The following is a 20,386-nucleotide window of genomic DNA, read 5'->3' on the forward strand; positions in this document are numbered from 1 at the left end:
AGGAGTTCACTATAAGAAGAGAGAAGATAGTTCACTATAAGGAGAGAGAAGTTCACTATAAGGAGAGAGGAGTTCACTATAAGGAGAGAGGAGTTCACTATAAGGAGAGAGGAGTTCACTATAAGGAGAGAGAAGTTCACTATAAGGAGAGAGAAGTTCACTATAAGGAGAGATAAGTTCACTATAAGGAGAGAGGAGTTCACTATAAGGAGAGAGAAGTTCACTATAAGGAGAGAGGGGTGCACTATAGGGAGAGAGAAGTTCACTATAAGGAGAGAGAAGTTCACTATAAGGAGAGAGAAGTTCACTATAAGGAGAGAGGAGTTCACTATAAGAAGAGAGGAGTTCACTATAAGGAGAGAGGAGTTCACTATAAGGAGAGAGGAGTTCACTATAAGGAGAGAGAAGTTCACTATAAGGAGAGAGAAGTTCACTATAAGGAGAGAGGAGTTCACTATAAGAAGAGAGAAGTTCACTATAAGGAGAGAGAAGTTCACTATAAGGAGAGAGGAGTTCACTATAAGGAGAGAGGAGTTCACTATAAGGAGAGAGGAGTTCACTATAAGGAGAGAGAAGTTCACTATAAGGAGAGAGGGGTGCACTATAGGGAGAGAGAAGTTCACTATAAGGAGAGAGAAGTTCACTATAAGGAGAGAGAAGTTCACTATAAGGAGAGAGGTGTTCACTATAAGGAAAGAGGAGTTCACTATAAGGAGAGAGAAGTTTACTATAAGGAGAGAGGAGTTCACTATAAGAAGAGAGATGTTCACTATAAGGAGAGAGAATTTCACTATAAGGAGAGAGGAGTTCACTATAAGAAGAGAGGAGTTCACTATAAGGAGAGAGGTGTTCACTATAGGGAAAGAGGAGTTCACTATAAGGAGAGAGGAGTTCACTATAAGAAGAGAGGAGTTCACTATAAGGAGAGAGGAGTTCACTATAAGAAGAGAGATGTTCACTATAAGGAGAGAGAATTTCACTATAAGGAGAGAGGAGTGCACTATAAGAAGAGAGGAGTTCACTATAAGGAGAGAGGTGTTCACTATAGGGAAAGAGGAGTTCACTATAAGGAGAGAGGAGTGCGTATAAGGAGATAGGGGTGCACTATAAGGAGAGTGCACTACAAGGGAAGTGGGGTGCACAATAAGGAAAGAATAGGGGGGCACTGTAAATAAAGAGGGGTGTGCTATTGAAATAGGAGACAGACTGATAAGTAGATCGGTGTGCTTTATGTAGAGATGAGTGCACTGTAGAAATAATTGGAATAATGGGTGTATTATAAGAATTGAGGGGATATTATAAGGATAAAGGGTATAATATAAAGATAGAGGTGGTCACTATAAGGAGAGAGGGGTACAAGACAAAGAGCAAGGGAAGAACCATAAGAGAGGTACACGATACGGAGAGAAGGGTGAACTATAAGCATAAAGGAGTGTGTCATGCCTTGCCCCGTGAATGTCCGGAGGTCTGTCAGACTGGCTGCACATGTCTGACTTCTCTGTTTGTTTTGGTTTGGGTTTGAGCTGGATCCACCTTCCATCAGGTGTACTGGGTTTCATTGTTAGTCAGGCTATGTATCCCTCCTTCCCCCAGTGGCCTGTGCGGGTTATAGGTCTTTCCTTGGAGCTCTTGATGTGTGGTGGATCATCTGCTCCAGCTCTGCCCAAGATAAGTCCTCTCCTTCATTTCCCTTTGTGTGTTTTATCTAGGCCTCTAGGGAGACGCTTGCTTCCTCCTGGTTTGAAGAAGCAGCTCGCCTCTTCCCTTTTCCCTGCTGCTTAGGGTTTGCCCAGGGTGTTTAGGTTTAGGCACGAGGGCATGTGCATATCCACCATAAGGGTATGCACATGTGCACAGCAGTATAGGGAAAGCCATAGGGATTGCTAGGAGGTGACCCTTTTCTCCCTAGCTTTTGGGCCTAGTTGTTCTGTTTGTTTCACTTGTTTGGTTATTTCCCCGCTTACCTACCTATCGTGACAGAGTGCCCTATAAGGAAAGACGGTGTATTACAAGGACAGAAGTAGTATTATAAGAATAGAGGGTGTATTATAAAGATAGAGGGTGTATTATAAAGATAGAGGGTGTATTATAAGGACAGAGCAGCATATTATAAGGATAGAAGGTGTATTATAAAGATAGAGGGGTGTATTATAAGGATAGAGGGTGTATTATAAGGATAGAGGGTGTATTATAAGGATAGAGAGTGTATTATAAGGATAGAGGGTGTATTATAAGGATAGAGGGTGTATTATAAGGATAGAGAGTGTATTATAAGTATAGTGTATTATAAGGATAGAGGGTGTATTATAAGGATAGAGAGTGTATTATAAGGATAGAGGGTGTATTATAAGGATAGAGAGTGTATTATAAGGATAGAGGGTGTATTATAAGGATAGAGAGTGTATTATAAGTATAGTGTATTATAAGGATAGAGGGTGTATTATAAGGATAGAGAGTGTATTATAAGTATAGTGTATTATAAGGATAGAGGGTGTATTATAAGGATAGTGTATTATAAGGATAGAGAGTGTATTATAAGGACAGATGGTATATTAAAAAGATAAAGCAGTGTAATATGAGGATAAAGGGTGTATTATAAGGACAGAAACAATATTATAGAACTATATAGTGTATTATAATAATAGAGAATGTATTATAAGAATAGAAGGTGTATTATAAGGATGGAGAGTGTATTATAAAGATAAAGGTTGTATTATAAGGAACGAGGGCGGATTTTAAGGATAGAGAGTGTATTATAAGGATAGAGAGTGTATTATAAGGATAGAGAGTGTATTATAAGGATAGAGGGTGTATAATAAGGATAGAGGGTATATTATAAGGATAGAGAGTGTATTATAAGGATAGAGAGTGTATTATAAGGATAGAGGGTGTATTATAAGGATAGAGGGTGTATTATAAGGATAGAGGGTGTATTATAAGGATAGAGGGTGTATTATAAGGATAGAGAGTGTATTATAAGGATAGAGGGTGTATTATAAGGATAGAGGGTATATTATAAGGATAAAGGGTGTATTATAAGGATAGAAGATTAGGGATGAGCGAACCCGAACTGTATAGTTCGGGTTCGTACCGAATTTTGAGGTGTCCATGACATGGACCCGAACATTTTCGTAAAAGTCCGGGTTCGGGTTCGGGTTCGGTGTTCGTTGCTTTCCTGGCGCTTTTTGAAAGGCTGCAAAGCAGCCAATCAACAAGCGTCATACTACTTGCCCCAAGAGGCCGTCACAGCCATGCCTACTATTGGCATGGCTGTGATTGGCCAGTGCAGTATGTGACCCCGCCTCTATTTAAGCTAGAGTCACATAGCGCCGCCCGTCACTCTGCTCTGATCAGTGTAGGGAGAGGTTGCAGCTGCGACGTTAGGGCGAGATTAGGCAGATTAACTCCTCCAAAGGACTTCATTCAGAGATCGATCTGCAGCTGTGGATGATTGAACTGCTGCTATTCAACTGCTCACAGTTTTTAGGCTGCCCAGAGCGTTTTTCAGTCACTTTTTTCTGGGGTGATCGGCGGCCATTCTGTGTCTTGTGGTGCGCCAGCACAAGCTGCCACCAAGTCCATTTAACCCTCAATAGTGTGGTTGTTTTTTGGCTATATCCTACATCAGGGTCAATCTGTCACCAAGTGCATTTAACCCTCAATAGTGTGGTTGTTTTTGGGCTATATCCTACATCAGGGTCAAGCTGTCACCAAGTGCATTTACCCTCAATAGTGTGGTTGGTCAAGCTGTCACACCAAGTGCATTTAACCCTCAATAGTGTGGTTATTTTTTGGCCATATCCCAGTCTAATTCTGTCAGTAAACCTATACCTGTCACCCAGCGCCTAAATACTAGGCCTCAAGTTTATAGTCAGCTAAATCTGTGGTTATTGCTGTGGCTGGTCAAGTTATTTAGTGTCCGTCAAAGCACAGTTTTTGTTCTGGGTTGAAATACAATTCCCAATTTAGCAATTCTCTAAATCAGTGGTTTCTGCTGTATCAGGCCTACTTTAAATTTATCCCTAACAGGGTATATCAGATTTAAGGTGCACATAGGGTCATTCTGAATAACTTCACACACACACTACTGTGCATATCCCAGTCTAATTCTGTCAGTAAACCTATACCTGTCACCCAGCGCCTAAATACTAGGCCTCAAATTTATAGTCAGCTAAATCTGTGGTTACTGCTGTGGCTGTATTAGTGTAATACGGGACCTAAATAGATGCCAGATAGTGTTAGGTGTCTGTAAAAAAAGGCCTGAATTTGAATTCAATACATTGGGCCAAATAATATTTTTGTTGTTGTGGTGAATAGAGTTGAGCGAACACCTGGATGTTCGGGTTCGAGAAGTTCGGCCGAACATCCCGGAAATGTTCGGGTTCGGGATCCGAACCCGATCCGAACTTCGTCCCGAACCCGAACCCCATTGAAGTCAATGGGGACCCGAACTTTTCGGCACTAAAAAGGCTGTAAAACAGCCCAGGAAAGAGCTAGAGGGCTGCAAAAGGAAGCAACATGTAGGTAAATCCCTGCAAACAAATGTGGATAGGGAAATGAATTAAAATAAAAATTAAATAAATAAAAATTAACCAAAATCAATTGGAGAGAGGTTCCATAGCAGAGAATCTGGCTTCCCGTCACCCACCACTGGAACAGTCCATTCTCAGATATTTAGGCCCCGGCACCCAGGCAGAGGAGAGAGGTCCCGTAACAGAGAATCTGTCTTCATGTCAGCAGAGAATTAGTCTGCATGTCATAGCAGAGAATGAGGCTTCACGTCAGCCACCAATCCAACAGTCCATTGGCATATATTTAGGCCCAGCACACACACAGGCAGAGGAGAGAGGTCCCGTAACAGACAATCTGGCTTCATGTCAGCAGAGAATCAGTCTGCATGTCATAGCAGAGAATCAGGCTTCACGTCACCCACCACTGCAACAGTCCATTGTCATAAATTTAGGCCCAGCACTAGTGTTGAGCGGCATGTCCCATATTCGAATTCGCGAAATTTTGTGAATATTCGAAAGAATATTCGTAAAATATTCGCGATTATTCAAATTCGTTATTATTTCGCATATGCGATAATACATATGCTATGCAAAATTCACATGTGCGCTAATGAAATCGCCTTACGAAGATTCGCAACTCAATTCAATCACTAATGTATGAATGCAAAGCCCTTTGCCTCTGTTCTGGGACAAGTGTAGATATTCGCATGTGCGCTAATAAAATCGCCTTACGAAGATTCGCACCTCAATCACTTTCTAGGGAATGTGAGACTTTTGGGAATCAATCGAGATACAGTGGGGGGTGATGACAGTAGTTGACAGAGTACAGATCAATGTAATCTGTAAGGTGGAAAGTAAAATAAAAAATACGAATATTCGTAAATCGAATTTTACGAAGTTCTACGTATTCGCGAATATGGTGCTATACTATATGAATGCACAGGCCTTTGCCTCTCTGTTCTGGGGACAAGTGTAGATATTTGCATTTGCGTTAATAAAATCGCCTTACGAAGATTCGCAACTCAATTCACTAATGTATGAATGCAAAGCCCTTTGCCTCTGTTCTGGGACGTGCCGATATTCGCATGTGCGCTAATAAAATCGCCTTACGAAGATTCGCGCCTCAATCACTTTCTAGGCAATGTGAGTAAGATCTGAGCTGTTGGACCTTTGGGAAACAATCAATTATATGTGTACTGTAATTTTGTGGGGGGGGGGGGGGGAAAACAAAAAACGAATATTCGTTTTTACGAATATATAGCACTATATTCGAAATATTCGCGAAATCGCGAAGTTGCGATATTCGCGAAAAAAATTTGCTTTTCGAATATTCGCGCTCAACACTACCCAGCACCCAGGCAGAGGAGAGAGGTCCCGTAACAGACAATCTGGCTTCATGTCAGCAGAGAATTAGTCTGCATGTCATAGCAGAGAATGAGGCTTCACGTCACCCAACATTGGAACAGTCCATTGTCATAAATTTAGGCCCAGCACACACACAGGCAGAGGAGAGAGGTCCCGTAACAGACAATCTGTCTTCATGTCAGCAGAGAATTAGTCTGCATGTCATAGCAGAGAATCAGGCTTCACGTCACCCACCACTGCAACAGTCCATTGGCATATATTTAGGCCCAGCACACAGGCAGAGGAGGGAGGTCCCGTAACAGAGAATCTGTCTTCATGTCAGCAGAGAATCAGTCTGCATGTCATAGCAGAGAATGAGGCTTCACGTCAGCCACCACTGCAACAGTCCATTGGCATATATTTAGGCCCAGCACACAGGCAGAGGAGGGAGGTCCCGTAACAGAGAATCTGTCTTCATGTCAGCAGAGAATTAGTCTGCATGTCATAGCAGAGAATGAGGCTTCACGTCACCCAACATTGGAACAGTCCATTGTCATAAATTTAGGCCCAGCACACACACAGGCAGAGGAGAGAGGTCCCGTAACAGACAATCTGTCTTCATGTCAGCAGAGAATTAGTCTGCATGTCATAGCAGAGAATCAGGCTTCACGTCAGCCACCACTGCAACAGTCCATTGGCATAAATTTAGGCCCAGCACCCAGGCAGAGGAGAGAGGTCCCGTAACAGAGAATCTGGCTTCATGTCAGCAGAGAATCAGTCTTCATATCATAGCAGAGAATCAGGCTTCACGTCACCCACCACTGTAAGAGTCCATTTTCATAAATTTAGGCCCCGGCACCCAGGCAGAGGAGAGAGGTCCCGTAACAGAGAATCTGGCTTCATGTCAGCAGAGAATCAGTCTTCATATCATAGCAGAGAATCATGCTTCACGTCACCCACCACTGGAACAGTCCATTGTCATATATTTAGGCCCAGGCACCCAGGCAGAGGAGAGAGGTCCCGTAACAGAGAATCTGGCTTCATGTCAGCAGAGAATCAGTCTTCATATCATAGCAGAGAATCAGGCTTCACGTCAGCCACCACTGCAACAGTCCATTCTCAGATATTTAGGCCCAGCACCCAGGCAGAGGAGAGAGGTCCCGTAACAGACAATCTGGCTTCATGTCAGCAGAGAATCAGTCTGCATGTCATAGCAGAGAATCAGGCTTCACGTCACCCACCACTGTAACAGTCCATTGGCATATATTTAGGCCTAGCACACAGACAGAGGAGAGGTTCATTCAACTTTGGGTAGCCTCGCAATATAATGGTAAAATGAAAATAAAAATAGGATTGAATGAGGAAGTGCCCTGGAGTCCAATAATATATGGTTATGGGGAGGTAGTTAATGTCTAATCTGGACAAGGGACGGACAGGTCCTGTGGGATCCATGCCTGGCTCATTTTTATGAACGTCAGCTTGTCCACATTGGCTGTAGACAGGCGGCTGCGTTTGTCTGTAATGACGCCCCCTGCCATGCTGAATACACGTTCAGACAAAACGCTGGCTGCCGGGCAGGCCAGCACCTCCAAGGCATAAAAGGCTAGCTCTGGCCACGTGGACAATTTAGAGACCCAGAAGTTGAATGGGGCCGAACCATCAGTCAGTACGTGGAGGGGTGTGCACACGTACTGTTCCACCATGTTAGTGAAATGTTGCCTCCTGCTAACACGTTGCGTATCAGGTGGTGGTGCAGTTAGCTGTGGCGTGTTGACAAAAGTTTTCCACATCTCTGCCATGCTAACCCTGCCCTCAGAGGAGCTGGCCGTGACACAGCTGCCTTGGCGACCTCTTGCTCCTCCTCTGCCTTGGCCTTGGGCTTCCACTTGTTCCCCTGTGACATTTGGGAATGCTCTCAGTAGCGCGTCTACCAACGTGCGCTTGTACTCGCGCATCTTCCTATCACGCTCCAGTGCAGGAAGTAAGGTGGGCACATTGTCTTTGTAGCGTGGATCCAGCAGGGTGGCAACCCAGTAGTCCGCACAGGTTAAAATGTGGGCAACTCTGCTGTCGTTGCGCAGGCACTGCAGCATGTAGTCGCTCATGTGTGCCAGGCTGCCCAGGGGTAAGGACAAGCTGTCCTCTGTGGGAGGCGTATCGTCATCGTCCTGCCTTTCCCCCCAGCCACGCACCAGTGATGGACCCGAGCTGCGTTGGGTGCCACCCCGCTGTGACCATGCTTCATCCTCATCCTCCTCCACCTCCTCCTCACCCTCGTCCTCCTCGTCCTCCAGTAGTGGGCCCTGGCTGGCCACATTTGTACCTGGCCTCTGCTGTTGCCAAAAACCTCCCTCTGAGTCACTTCGAAGAGACTGGCCTGAAAGTGCTAAAAATGACCCCTCTTCCTCCTCCTCCTCCTGGGCCACCTCCTCTTCCATCATCGCCCTAAGTGTTTTCTCAAGGAGACATAGAAGTGGTATTGTAACGCTGATAACGGTGTCATCGCCACTGGCCATGTTGGTGGAGTACTCGAAACAGCGCAACAGGGCACACAGGTCTCGCATGGAGGCCCAGTCATTGGTGGTGAAGTGGTGCTGTTCTGTAGTGCGACTGACCCGTGCGTGCTGCAGCTGAAACTCCACTATGGCCTGCTGCTGCTCGCACAGTCTGTCCAGCATGTGCAAGGTGGAGTTCCACCTGGTGGGCACGTCGCATATGAGGCGGTGAGCGGGAAGGCCGAAGTTACGCTGTAGCGCAGACAGGCGAGCAGCAGCAGGATGTGAACGCCGGAAGCGCGAACAGACGGCCCGCACTTTATGCAGCAGCTCTGACATGTCGGGGTAGTTGTGAATGAACTTCTGCACCACCAAATTCAGCACATGCGCCAAGCAAGGGATGTGCGTCAAATTAGCTAGTCCCAGAGCTGCAACGAGATTTCGCCCATTATCGCACACCACCAGGCCGGGCTTGAGGCTCACCGGCAGCAACCACTCGTCGGTCTGTTGTTCAATACCCCGCCACAACTCCTGTGCGGTGTGGGGCCTGTCCCCCAAACATATGAGTTTCAGAATGGCCTGCTGACGTTTACCCCGGGCTGTGCTGAAGTTGGTGGTGAAGTTGTGTGGCTGACTGGATGAGCAGGTGGAAGAAGAGGAGGAGGAAGCCGAGAAGGAGGAGGTGGCAACAGGAGGCAAAGAATGTTGCCCTGCGATCCTTGGCGGCGGAAGGACGTGCGCCAAACAGCTCTCCGCCTGGGGCCCAGCTGCCACTACATTTACCCAGTGTGCAGTTAGGGAGATATAGCGTCCCTGGCCGTGCTTACTGGTCCACGTATCTGTGGTTAGGTGGACCTTGCCACAGATGGCGTTGCGCAGTGCACACTTGATTTTATCGGATACTTGGTTGTGCAGGGAAGGCACGGCTCTCTTGGAGAAGTAGTGGCGGCTGGGAACAACATACTGTGGGACAGCAAGCGACATGAGCTGTTTGAAGCTGTCTGTGTCCACCAGCCTGAATGACAGCATTTCATAGGCCAGTAGTTTAGAAATGCTGGCATTCAGGGCCAGGGATCGAGGGTGGCTAGGTGGGAATTTACTCTTTCTCTCAAATGTTTGTGAGATGGAGAGCTGAACGCTGGCGTGTGACATGGTTGAGACGCTTGGTGACGGAGGTGGTGGTGTTGGTGGTACATCCCCTGTTTGCTGGGCGGCAGGTGCCAACGTTCCTCCAGAGGTGAGGAAGAGGCCGAGGCGGCAGGCAGCAGAAGAGGCCGAGGCGGCAGCAGCAGAGAGGCCGAGGCGGCCGCAGCAGAAGAGGCCGAGGCGGCAGCAGCAGAAGAGGCCGAGGCGGCAGCAGCAGAAGAGGCCGAGGCGGCAGCAGCAGAAGAGGCCGAGGCGGCAGCAGCAGAAGAGGCCGAGGCGGCAGCAGCAGAAGAGGTAGCAGGGGGAGCCTGAGTGACTTCCTTGGTTTTAAGGTGTTTACTCCACTGCAGTTCATGCTTTGCATGCAGGTGCCTGGTCATGCAGGTTGTGCTCAGGTTCAGAACGTTAATGCCTCGCTTCAGGCTCTGATGGCACAGCGTGCAAACCACTCGGGTCTTGTCGTCAGCACATTGTTTGAAGAAGTGCCATGCCAGGGAACTCCTTGAAGCTGCCTTTGGGGTGCTCGGTCCCAGATGGCGGCGGTCAGTAGCAGGCGGAGTCTCTTGGCGGCGGGTGTTCTGCTTTTGCCCACTGCTCCCTCTTTTGCTACACTGTTGGCTCGGTCTCACCACTGCCTCTTCCTCCGAACTGTGAAAGTCAGTGGCACGACCTTCATTCCATGTGGGGTCTAGGACCTCATCGTCCTCTGCATCGTCTTCCACCCAGTCTTGATCCCTGACCTCCTGTTCAGTCTGCACACTGCAGAAAGACGCAGCAGTTGGCACCTGTGTTTCGTCATCATCAGAGACGTGCTGAGGTGGTATTCCCATGTCCTCATAATCAGGAAACATAAGTGGTTGTGCGTCAGTGCAGTCTATGTCTTTCACCGCTGGGGAAGGGCTGGGTGGATGCCCTTGGGAAACCCTGCCAGCGGAGTCTTCAAACAGCATAAGAGACTGCTGCATAACTTGAGGCTGAGACAGTTTCCCTGGTATGCATGGGGGTGATGTGACAGACTGATGGGGTTGGTTTTCAGGCGCCATCTGTGCGCTTTCTGCAGAAGACTGGGTGGGAGATAATGTGAACGTGCTGGATCCACTGTCGGCCACCCAATTGACTAATGCCTGTACCTGCTCAGGCCTTACCATCCTTAGAACGGCATTGGGCCCCACCATATATCGCTGTAAATTCTGGCGGCTACTGGGACCTGAGGTAGTTGGTACACTAGGACGTGTGGATGTGGCAGAACGGCCACGTCCTCTCCCAGCACCAGAGGGTCCACTAACACCACCACGACCATGTCCACGTCCGCGTCCCTTACTAGATGTTTTTCTCATTGTTATGGTTCACCACAACAACAAATATATTATTTGGCCCAATGTATTGTATTCAAATTCAGCGGGATATAAATTTGAGGCCTAGTATTTAGGCGCTGGGTCACCGGTATAGATTTACTGACAGAATTAGACTTGGAAATGCACAGAAGCGTGTGTGTGTGAAGTTATTCTGAATGACCCAATGTGCACCTTGAATATTATATACCCTTTTAGGGATAGATTTCAAATAGCTCTGATATAGCAGAAACCACTAAATTATGAAATTGCTAAATTGGGAATTGTATTTCAACCCAGAACAAAAAATGTGCTTTGACGGACACTAAATAACTTTCCCAGCCACAACAGGACAGCGTTAACGAGAGATTTAGCGGGATATAAATTTGAGGCCTAGTATTTAGGCGCTGGGTGACCGGTATGGATTTAGTGACAGAATTAGACTGGGATATGGCCAAAAAATAACCACACTATTGCTGGTTAAATGCACTTGGTGATGGGCGCAGCTTGCCCCTGATGTAGTATATGGCCAAAAAATGAACAGACTATTGCTGGTTAAATGCACTTGGTGACGGGCGCAGCTTGCCCCTGATGTAGTATATGGCCAAAAAATGAACAGACTATTGCTGGTTAAATGCACTTGGTGTCACAGCTTGACCAACCACACTACTGAGGGTTAAATGCACTTGGTGACGGGCGCAGCTTGCCCCTGATGTAGTATATGGCCAAAAAATGAACAGACTATTGCTGGTTAAATGCACTTGGTGTGATAGCTTGACCAACCACACTACTGAGGGTTAAATGCACTTGGTGACAGGCGCAGCTTGCCCCTGATGTAGTATATGGCCAAAAAATAAACAGACTATTGCTGGTTAAATGCACTTGGTGTGACAGCTTCACCCTGATGTAGGCTTTAGCCAAAAAACAACCACACCATTGAGGGTTAAATGCACTTGGTCGCAGCTTGTGCTGGCGCACCACAAGACACAAAATGGCCGCCGATCACCCCAGAAAAATGTGACTGACAAACGGTCTGGGCAGCCTAAAAACAGTGAGCAATTGAGGATCAGCAGCTCAATGATCCACAGCTGCAGATCGATCAGTTAATCAAGTCCTTTGGAGGAGTTAATCTGCCTAATCTCGCCCTACTGTCGCAGCCGCAACCTCTCCCTACGCTAATCAGAGCAGAGTGACGGGCGGCGCTATGTGACTCCAGCTTAAATAGAGGCTGGGTCACATGGTGCTCTGGCCAATCACAGCCATGCCAATAGTAGGCATGGCTGTGACGGCCTCTTGGGGCAAGTAGTATGACGCTTGTTGATTGGCTGCTTTGCAGCCTTTCAAAAAGCGCCAAGAAAGCGTCACAAAAGCGCGAAGAAAGCGACGAACACCGAACCCGAACCCGGACTTTTACGAAAATGTCCGGGTTCGGGTCCGTGTCACGGACACCCCAAAATTCGGTACGAACCCGAACTATACAGTTCGAGTTCGCTCATCCCTAGTGGTGAACGATAACAATGAGGAAAACATCTAGTAAGGGACGTGGACATGGTCGCGGTGGTGTTAGTGGACCCTCTGGTGCTGGGAGAGGACGTGGCCGTTCTGCCACAGCCACACGTCCTAGTGAACCAACTACCTCAGGTCCCAGTAGCCACCAGAATTTACAGCGATATATGGTGGGGCCCAATGCCGTTCTAAGGATGGTAAGGCCTGAGCAGGTACAGGCATTAGTCAATTGGGTGGCCGACAGTGGATCCAGCACGTTCACATTATCTCCCACCCAGTCTTCTGCAGAAAGCGCACAGATGGCGCCTGAAAACCAAGCCCATCAGTCTGTCACATCACCCCCATGCATACCAGGGAAACTGTCTCAGCCTCAAGTTATGCAGCAGTCTCTTATGCTGTTTGAAGACTCCGCTGGCAGGGTTTCCCAAGGGCATCCACCTAGCCCTTCCCCAGCGGTGGAAGACATAGAATGCACTGACGCACAACCACTTATGTTTCCTGATGATGAGGACATGGGAATACCACCTCAGCATGTCTCTGATGATGACGAAACACAGGTGCCAACTGCTGCGTCTTTCTGCAGTGTGCAGACTGAACAGGAGGTCAGGGATCAAGACTGGGTGGAAGACGATGCAGGGGACGATGAGGTCCTAGACCCCACATGGAATGAAGGTCGTGCCACTGACTTTCACAGTTCGGAGGAAGAGGCAGTGGTGAGACCGAGCCAACAGCGTAGCAAAAGAGGGAGCAGTGGGCAAAAGCAGAACACCCGCCGCCAAGAGACTCCGCCTGCTACTGACCGCCGCCATCTGGGACCGAGCACCCCAAAGGCAGCTTCAAGGAGTTCCCTGGCATGGCACTTCTTCAAACAATGTGCTGACGACAAGACCCGAGTGGTTTGCACGCTGTGCCATCAGAGCCTGAAGCGAGGCATTAACGTTCTGAACCTGAGCACAACCTGCATGACCAGGCACCTGCCTGCAAAGCATGAACTGCAGTGGAGTAAACACCTTAAAACCAAGGAAGTCACTCAGGCTCCCCCTGCTCCCTCTTCTGCTGCTGCCGCCTTGGCCTCTTCTGCTGCTGCCGCCTCGGCCTCTTCTGCTGCCGCCGCCTCGGCCTCTTCTGCTGCCGCCGCCTCGGCCTCTTCTGCTGCCGCCGCCTCGGCCTCTTCTGCTGCTGCCGCCTCGGCCTCTTCTGCTGCCGCCGCCTCGGCCTCTTCTGCTGCTGCCGCCTCGGCCTCTTCTGCTGCTGCCGCCTCGGCCTCTTCTGAAGCTGCCGCCTCGGCCTCTTCTGCTGCCGCCGCCTCGGCCTCTTCTGCTGCTGCCGCCTCGGCCTCTTCCTCCGCCTCTGGAGGAACGTTGGCACCTGCCGCCCAGCAAACAGGGGATGTACCACCAACACCACCACCTCCGTCACCAAGCGTCTCAACCATGTCACACGCCAGCGTTCAGCTCTCCATCTCACAAACATTTGAGAGAAAGCGTAAATTCCCACCTAGCCACCCTCGATCCCTGGCCCTGAATGCCAGCATTTCTAAACTACTGGCCTATGAAATGCTGTCATTTAGGCTGGTGGACACAGACAGCTTCAAACAGCTCATGTCGCTTGCTGTCCCACAGTATGTTGTTCCCAGCCGCCACTACTTCTCCAAGAGAGCCGTGCCTTCCCTGCACAACCAAGTATCCGATAAAATCAAGTGTGCACTGCGCAACTCCATCTGTGGCAAGGTCCACCTAACCACAGATACGTGGACCAGTAAGCACGGCCAGGGACGCTATATCTCCCTAACTGCACACTGGGTAAATGTAGTGGCAGCTGGGCCCCAGGCGGAGAGCTGTTTGGCGCACGTCCTTCCGCCGCCAAGGATCGCAGGGCAACATTCTTTGCCTCCTGTTGCCACCTCCTCCTTCTCAGCTTCCTCCTCCTCTTCTTCCACCTGCTCATCCAGTCAGCCACACACCTTCACCACCAACTTCAGCACAGCCCGGGGTAAACGTCAGCAGGCCATTCTGAAACTCATATGTTTGGGGGACAGGCCCCACACCGCACAGGAGTTGTGGCGGGGTATAGAACAACAGACCGACGAGTGGTTGCTGCCGGTGAGCCTCAAGCCCGGCCTGGTGGTGTGCGATAATGGGCGAAATCTCGTTGCAGCTCTGGGACTAGCCGGTTTGACGCACATCCCTTGCCTGGCGCATGTGCTGAATTTGGTGGTGCAGAAGTTCATTCACAACTACCCCGACATGTCAGAGCTGCTGCATAAAGTGCGGGCCGTCTGTTCGCGCTTCCGGCGTTCACATCCTGCCGCTGCTCGCCTGTCTGCGCTACAGCGTAACTTCGGCCTTCCCGCTCACCGCCTCATATGCGACGTGCCCACCAGGTGGAACTCCACCTTGCACATGCTGGACAGACTGTGCGAGCAGCAGCAGGCCATAGTGGAGTTTCAGCTGCAGCGCGCACGGGTCAGTCGCTCTGCGGAACAGCACCACTTCACCACCAATGACTGGGCCTCCATGCGAGACCTGTGTGCCCTGTTGCGCTGTTTCGAGTACTCCACCAACATGGCCAGTGGCGATGACGCCGTTATCAGCGTTACAATACCACTTCTATGTCTCCTTGAGAAAACACTTAGGGCGATGATGGAAGAGGAGGTGGCCCAGGAGGAGGAGGAGGAGGAGGAGGAGGAAGAGGGGTCATTTTTAGCACTTTCAGGCCAGTCTCTTCGAAGTGGCTCAGAGGGAGGTTTTTTGCAACAGCAGAGGCCAGGTACAAATGTGGCCAGCCAGGGCCCACTACTGGAGGACGAGGAGGACGAGGATGAGGAGGAGGTGGAGGAGGATGAGGATGAAGCATGGTCACAGCGGGTGGCACCCAACGCAGCTCGGGCCCATCACTGGTGCGTGGCTGGGGGGAAAGGCAGGACGATGACGATACGCCTCCCACAGAGGACAGCTTGTCCTTACCCCTGGGCAGCCTGGCACACATGAGCGACTACATGCTGCAGTGCCTGCGCAATGACAGCAGAGTTGCATACATTTTAACGTGTGCGGACTACTGGGTTGCCACCCTGCTGGATCCACGCTACAAAGACAATGTGCCCACCTTACTTCCTGCACTGGAGCGTGATAGGAAGATGCGCGAGTACAAGCGCACGTTGGTAGACGCGCTACTGTGAGCATTCCCAAATGTCACAGGGGAACAAGTGGAAGCCCAAGACCAAGGCAGAGGAGGAGCAAGAGGTCGCCAAGGCAGCTGTGTCACGGCCAGCTCCTCTGAGGGCAGGGTTAGCATGGCAGAGATGTGGAAAAGTTTTGTCAACACGCCAGAGCTAACTGCACCACCACCTGATACGCAACGTGTTAGCAGGAGGCAACATTTCACTAACATGGTGGAACAGTACGTGTGCACACCCCTCCACGTACTGACTGATGGTTCGGCCCCATTCAACTTCTGGGTCTCTAAATTGTCCACGTGGCCAGAGCTAGCCTTTTATGCCTTGGAGGTGCTGGCCTGCCCGGCAGCCAGCGTTTTGTCTGAACGTGTATTCAGCACGGCAGGGGGCGTCATTACAGACAAACGCAGCCGCCTGTCTACAGCCAATGTGGACAAGCTGACGTTTATAAAAATGAACCAGGCATGGATCCCACAGGACCTGTCCGTCCCTTGTGCAGATTAGACATTAACTACCTCCCCTTAACCATATATTATTGGACTCCAGGGCACTTCCTCATTCAATCCTCTTTTTATTTTCATTTTACCATTATATTGCGAGGCTACCCAAAGTTGAATGAACCTCTCCTCTGTCTGGGTGCCGGGGCCTAAATTTGTGACAATGGACTGTTCCAGTGTTGGGTGACGTGAAGCCTGATTCTCTGCTATGTATGAAGACTGATTCTCTGCTGACATGAAGCCAGATCCTCTGTTACGGGACCTCTCTCCTCTGCCTGGGTGCCTGGGCCTAAATATATGACAATGGACTGTTACAGTGGTGGCTGACGTGAAGCCTGATTCTCTGCTATGACATGAAGACTGATTCTATGGTGACATGAAGACTGATTCTCTGCTATGACATGCAGACTGATTCTCTGCTGACATGAAGCCAGATTCTCTGTTACGGGACCTCTCTCCTCTGCCTGGGTGCCGGGGCCTAAATATCTGACAATGGACTGTTGCAGTGGTGGCTGACGTGAAGCCTGATTCTCTGCTATGACATGCAAACTGATTCTCTGCTGACATGAAGCCAGATTCTCTGTTACGGGACCTCTCTCCTCTGCCTGGGTGCCGGGGCCTAAATTTATGACAATGGACTGTTACAGTGGTGGGTGACGTGAAGCCTGATTCTATGCTATGACATGAAGACTGATTCTCTGGTGACATGAAGCCAGATTCTCTGTTACGGGACCTCTCTCCTCTGCCTGGGTGCCGGGGCCTAAATTTATGACAATGGACTGTTACAGTGGTGGGTGACGTGAAGCCTGATTCTCTGCTATGACATGAAGACTGAGTCTCTGGTGACATGAAGCCAGATTCTCTGTTACGGGACCTCTCTCCTCTGCCTGGGTGCCGGGGCCTAAATTTATGACAATGGACTGTTACAGTGGTGGGTGACGTGAAGCCTGATTCTATGCTATGACATGAAGACTGATTCTCTGCTGACATGAAGCCAGATTCTCTGTTACGGGACCTCTCTCCTCTGCCTGGGTGCCGGGGCCTAAATTTATGACAATGGACTGTTACAGTGGTGGGTGACGTGAAGCCTGATTCTATGCTATGACATGAAGACTGATTCTCTGGTGACATGAAGCCAGATTCTCTGTTACGGGACCTCTCTCCTCTGCCTGGGTGCCGGGGCCTAAATTTATGACAATGGACTGTTCCAGTGGTGGGTGACGTGAAGCCTGATTCTATGCTATGACATGCAGACTGATTCTCTGCTGAGATGAAGCCAGATTCTCTGTTACCGGACCTCTCTCCTCTGCCTGGGTGCCTGGGCCTAAATATATGACAATGGACTGTGTACTGACCGTTTCAGCAGACAAGGGGTTAAGATCCGTTTAGGCGATATGCCCCTTTCTGAGAGACAGGCACAGCTACTGCAGAACACCAACCTCCCGAACTGGATACAAAATAGCACTCCAAACTGGAACCTCGCGAATAGCTGTCAGCAGACGAACAGGAAAAGCGTACAGTCAGCTTACACTCCTGGCAATCAGTCTCTAACAGCATACAGGGAATCCCCCCAATAACGAGACAAGGCTCCGTGTTGAGGGTCAAGCTGTACTCTGGCGTGCTGGCACACCCAGCCTGGTTTTTATTACAGTTGTTGCAAATACAGGTCCGCCCACAGGGTTTTGAAATACAACCAATCAGTAATTTACAACACATACAATGTAAATACAGCAACCAATCGTTCACGCCCCCAGAGGACCAGAAGGGAGACTGCGAAACAGGACAGATACAACATATCCCCACAATGCATCATGGTTTCCTCCTCTCTGCCTGGGAGACAACCGAGGGCAATCCAATTATCTCCCAGGACAAAGGGGAGATCGCCAATACACATGTGGAGACAACAGGACAGACATCACCCTTCAAACACACAATGGGACAATGGGACAATAGAACCACACCCAGCATATTCCTCCCAAGCTGACAAGTTACACTTATTATAAATAGTTACAACTTTGTGAGGTTACATTGTCCATACATATAACTTACATCAATTTAAACTGTATAACTTGGGGGACAAACCTATCCAAAATTCCCTGGAATAGGTTCAGGGGTTTAAAAGTTAGTATGGGCCATAATCCTGAGGCAAGAGGCTTTTAAACAGCCCCCTCCAAAACCCAGTGGTGAGGTTGGTTTCGCCACACATCTCCCCCCCCCCCCCCCCCCAGGGAAGACTAACCAGATACCTAACCTCACGCCGGTCGGTACCTGAGTTAGTCTGGCAGGCCACCCACAACAAAATACTGGAGCTGTTGAATTTTGGGGCCTGGCTCTGTTCTGTAGGTCCCCAGCTGTTGAGTGTGCTTCTGCTACTCCTTGCTTTGTGGTTCTCCAGCTTGGAGCTGTAGGTACTTGGTGGGCAGAGGCCGTCTGCGCTCTGCCCAGATGCCAGCTCTTCCGCTGGGGTGAGGGGGGTACAAGCCAGTCCTGTAACAAAGGGGTCGGTGTAGCATAGGCTAGCGGCTCTCTGCCCTGATGCCAGCTCTTCCGCAGGCTCATCCCCTGCCCCCAGAACTCGGTTGGGAAGTAGCTGGGAAGGGGAGGGCTCGCTTACCTCCTCCTCCTGGTATCCCTGCGGAGATGGCTGGAGATCTGGTTGTTTGAGGGGGAGACCGACTGTCTCCTCTTTGGCTAAACAGCCCTGATGCTGGGGGACAGGACCGACTGTCCCTACCCCCTGTGCTGTGAGTGCAGAGACCACGGTCCCATCTGCACAGTTGTGGGGCTTACTGTCTCCCCCTGGTGCGTTAAGCTGCCGCTGGGGAATGGAGACTAGACTCCCAGTTCCCAACAAATCCTTCTGTTGCTGGGGGACAGGACCGTCTGTCTCTGCCCCCTGTAACTCAGCCTGCCGCTGGGGAGGGAGGACGTTGCTCTCCTCTCCCTGCATTTTACACTGCCTTCCCGGCATATCACTCTGCTGCTGGGGGGCAGGAACAACTACCTCTGCCCCCTGTAACTCAGCCTGCCGCTGGGGAGGGAGGCCGCTGCTCTCCTCTCCCTGCACTTCACACTGCCGCTGGGGAATGGAGACTGGGCTCTCTCTGTCCCGCAACTGTAACTTCTGATGGAGGTCCACCCAACGTGGCAGCTGACCGTCACCTTCTGCCCGGTATAGTAGGGTCTTGAACACTAGACTCCTCACGAACTTCACATATTTCTCAGCTGGATTGGGTCCGAAGAAGTTCAGCCGCAACCACATCATACGGTCAAATTCCTCAACAGAGTATCTGTACTCCACTGCTGGTTCCATCCTGGTGCTTTTAGGGTTGCTGTTGTGCTGTTCCAGCCTTTATTCTTGTATTCTACAATTGTTGTGTTTGCATTATATTATCATCTACTATGTTGTGTAACGCTGCCACCCTGTGGTTATTCTTATAATACCATTTATAGTGTGTTATGTAAATTTCCATTGCATTGCTCTCCTCCATCTTTTGTGACATCACATCCTCTGTAAGGTCCTTCGTACTGCCTCTTTGTCGCAGACCTTCAAGATGGTGAGAGCTATTCTTTTTGACCTCTAATATCCTCTAGCAAACCCTCATTTCCCTGCATTTGTTTCCAAGCAAAGCAATCAATAAATGATCAAAGCTTCACCATTGTATTCTCCTCACTGGATCATCACATGCAACTGGTGCCTATACCTGGAGATATTAGTGAGTTCAGCTATCTACCATTGCTTGTACAGGGGCTATCACTCACAACCAATCAGGGGATAATCTCTAACGTACATCTGTGGCAGAATAGTCAAAAAGAAGCTTAAATCTACAGTCTTGCATGTCTACACACAGTCTGCCTGCGAGCTTAGAGCTGTCCGCCATCTTATACGCACGTGGCTTCATAAGCACAGTGCACAAGCTGGAATACCCTCTTAAAGAGACAGTACCGCTTAAACAGGAATAACATGTCCACAAGAGGCTTAGTGGATCTCTCAGTAACTGAACATACAGAAAGTCACCCTGCTCCCAAAAACTCAGATATGCAGGAAGCAGAGTCCATGTTAACTGAAGAACAAGCAGTACGATCTAAACGTGTTATCAAGCCAACACAAAAGATCAGAGAGAACTTTGAGGCGAACAAAGAAGAGTTCAGTGACAATTTAAACGATTTATGGCAGAGAACTGAACCCTATATAGCAGCTCTTTTACGATATAACAACGACCCAACAAAGTTAACCACAACGTTGAATCGCTTAACTAACTCCTATGTCCGCTATCAACGACTCTCTGCTAAGTACATCACTTTCCTGAGCGACTCTGATTTTGACGAAGCCTCAGAGGAGCTGAGTGAGAGAAAGAATCTCCTTGAAGAGAAGGATGCC

Source organism: Bufo gargarizans, chromosome 4 (assembly GCF_014858855.1).
Source record: "Bufo gargarizans isolate SCDJY-AF-19 chromosome 4, ASM1485885v1, whole genome shotgun sequence".
In the NCBI taxonomy this organism is placed as follows: domain Eukaryota; kingdom Metazoa; phylum Chordata; class Amphibia; order Anura; family Bufonidae; genus Bufo; species Bufo gargarizans.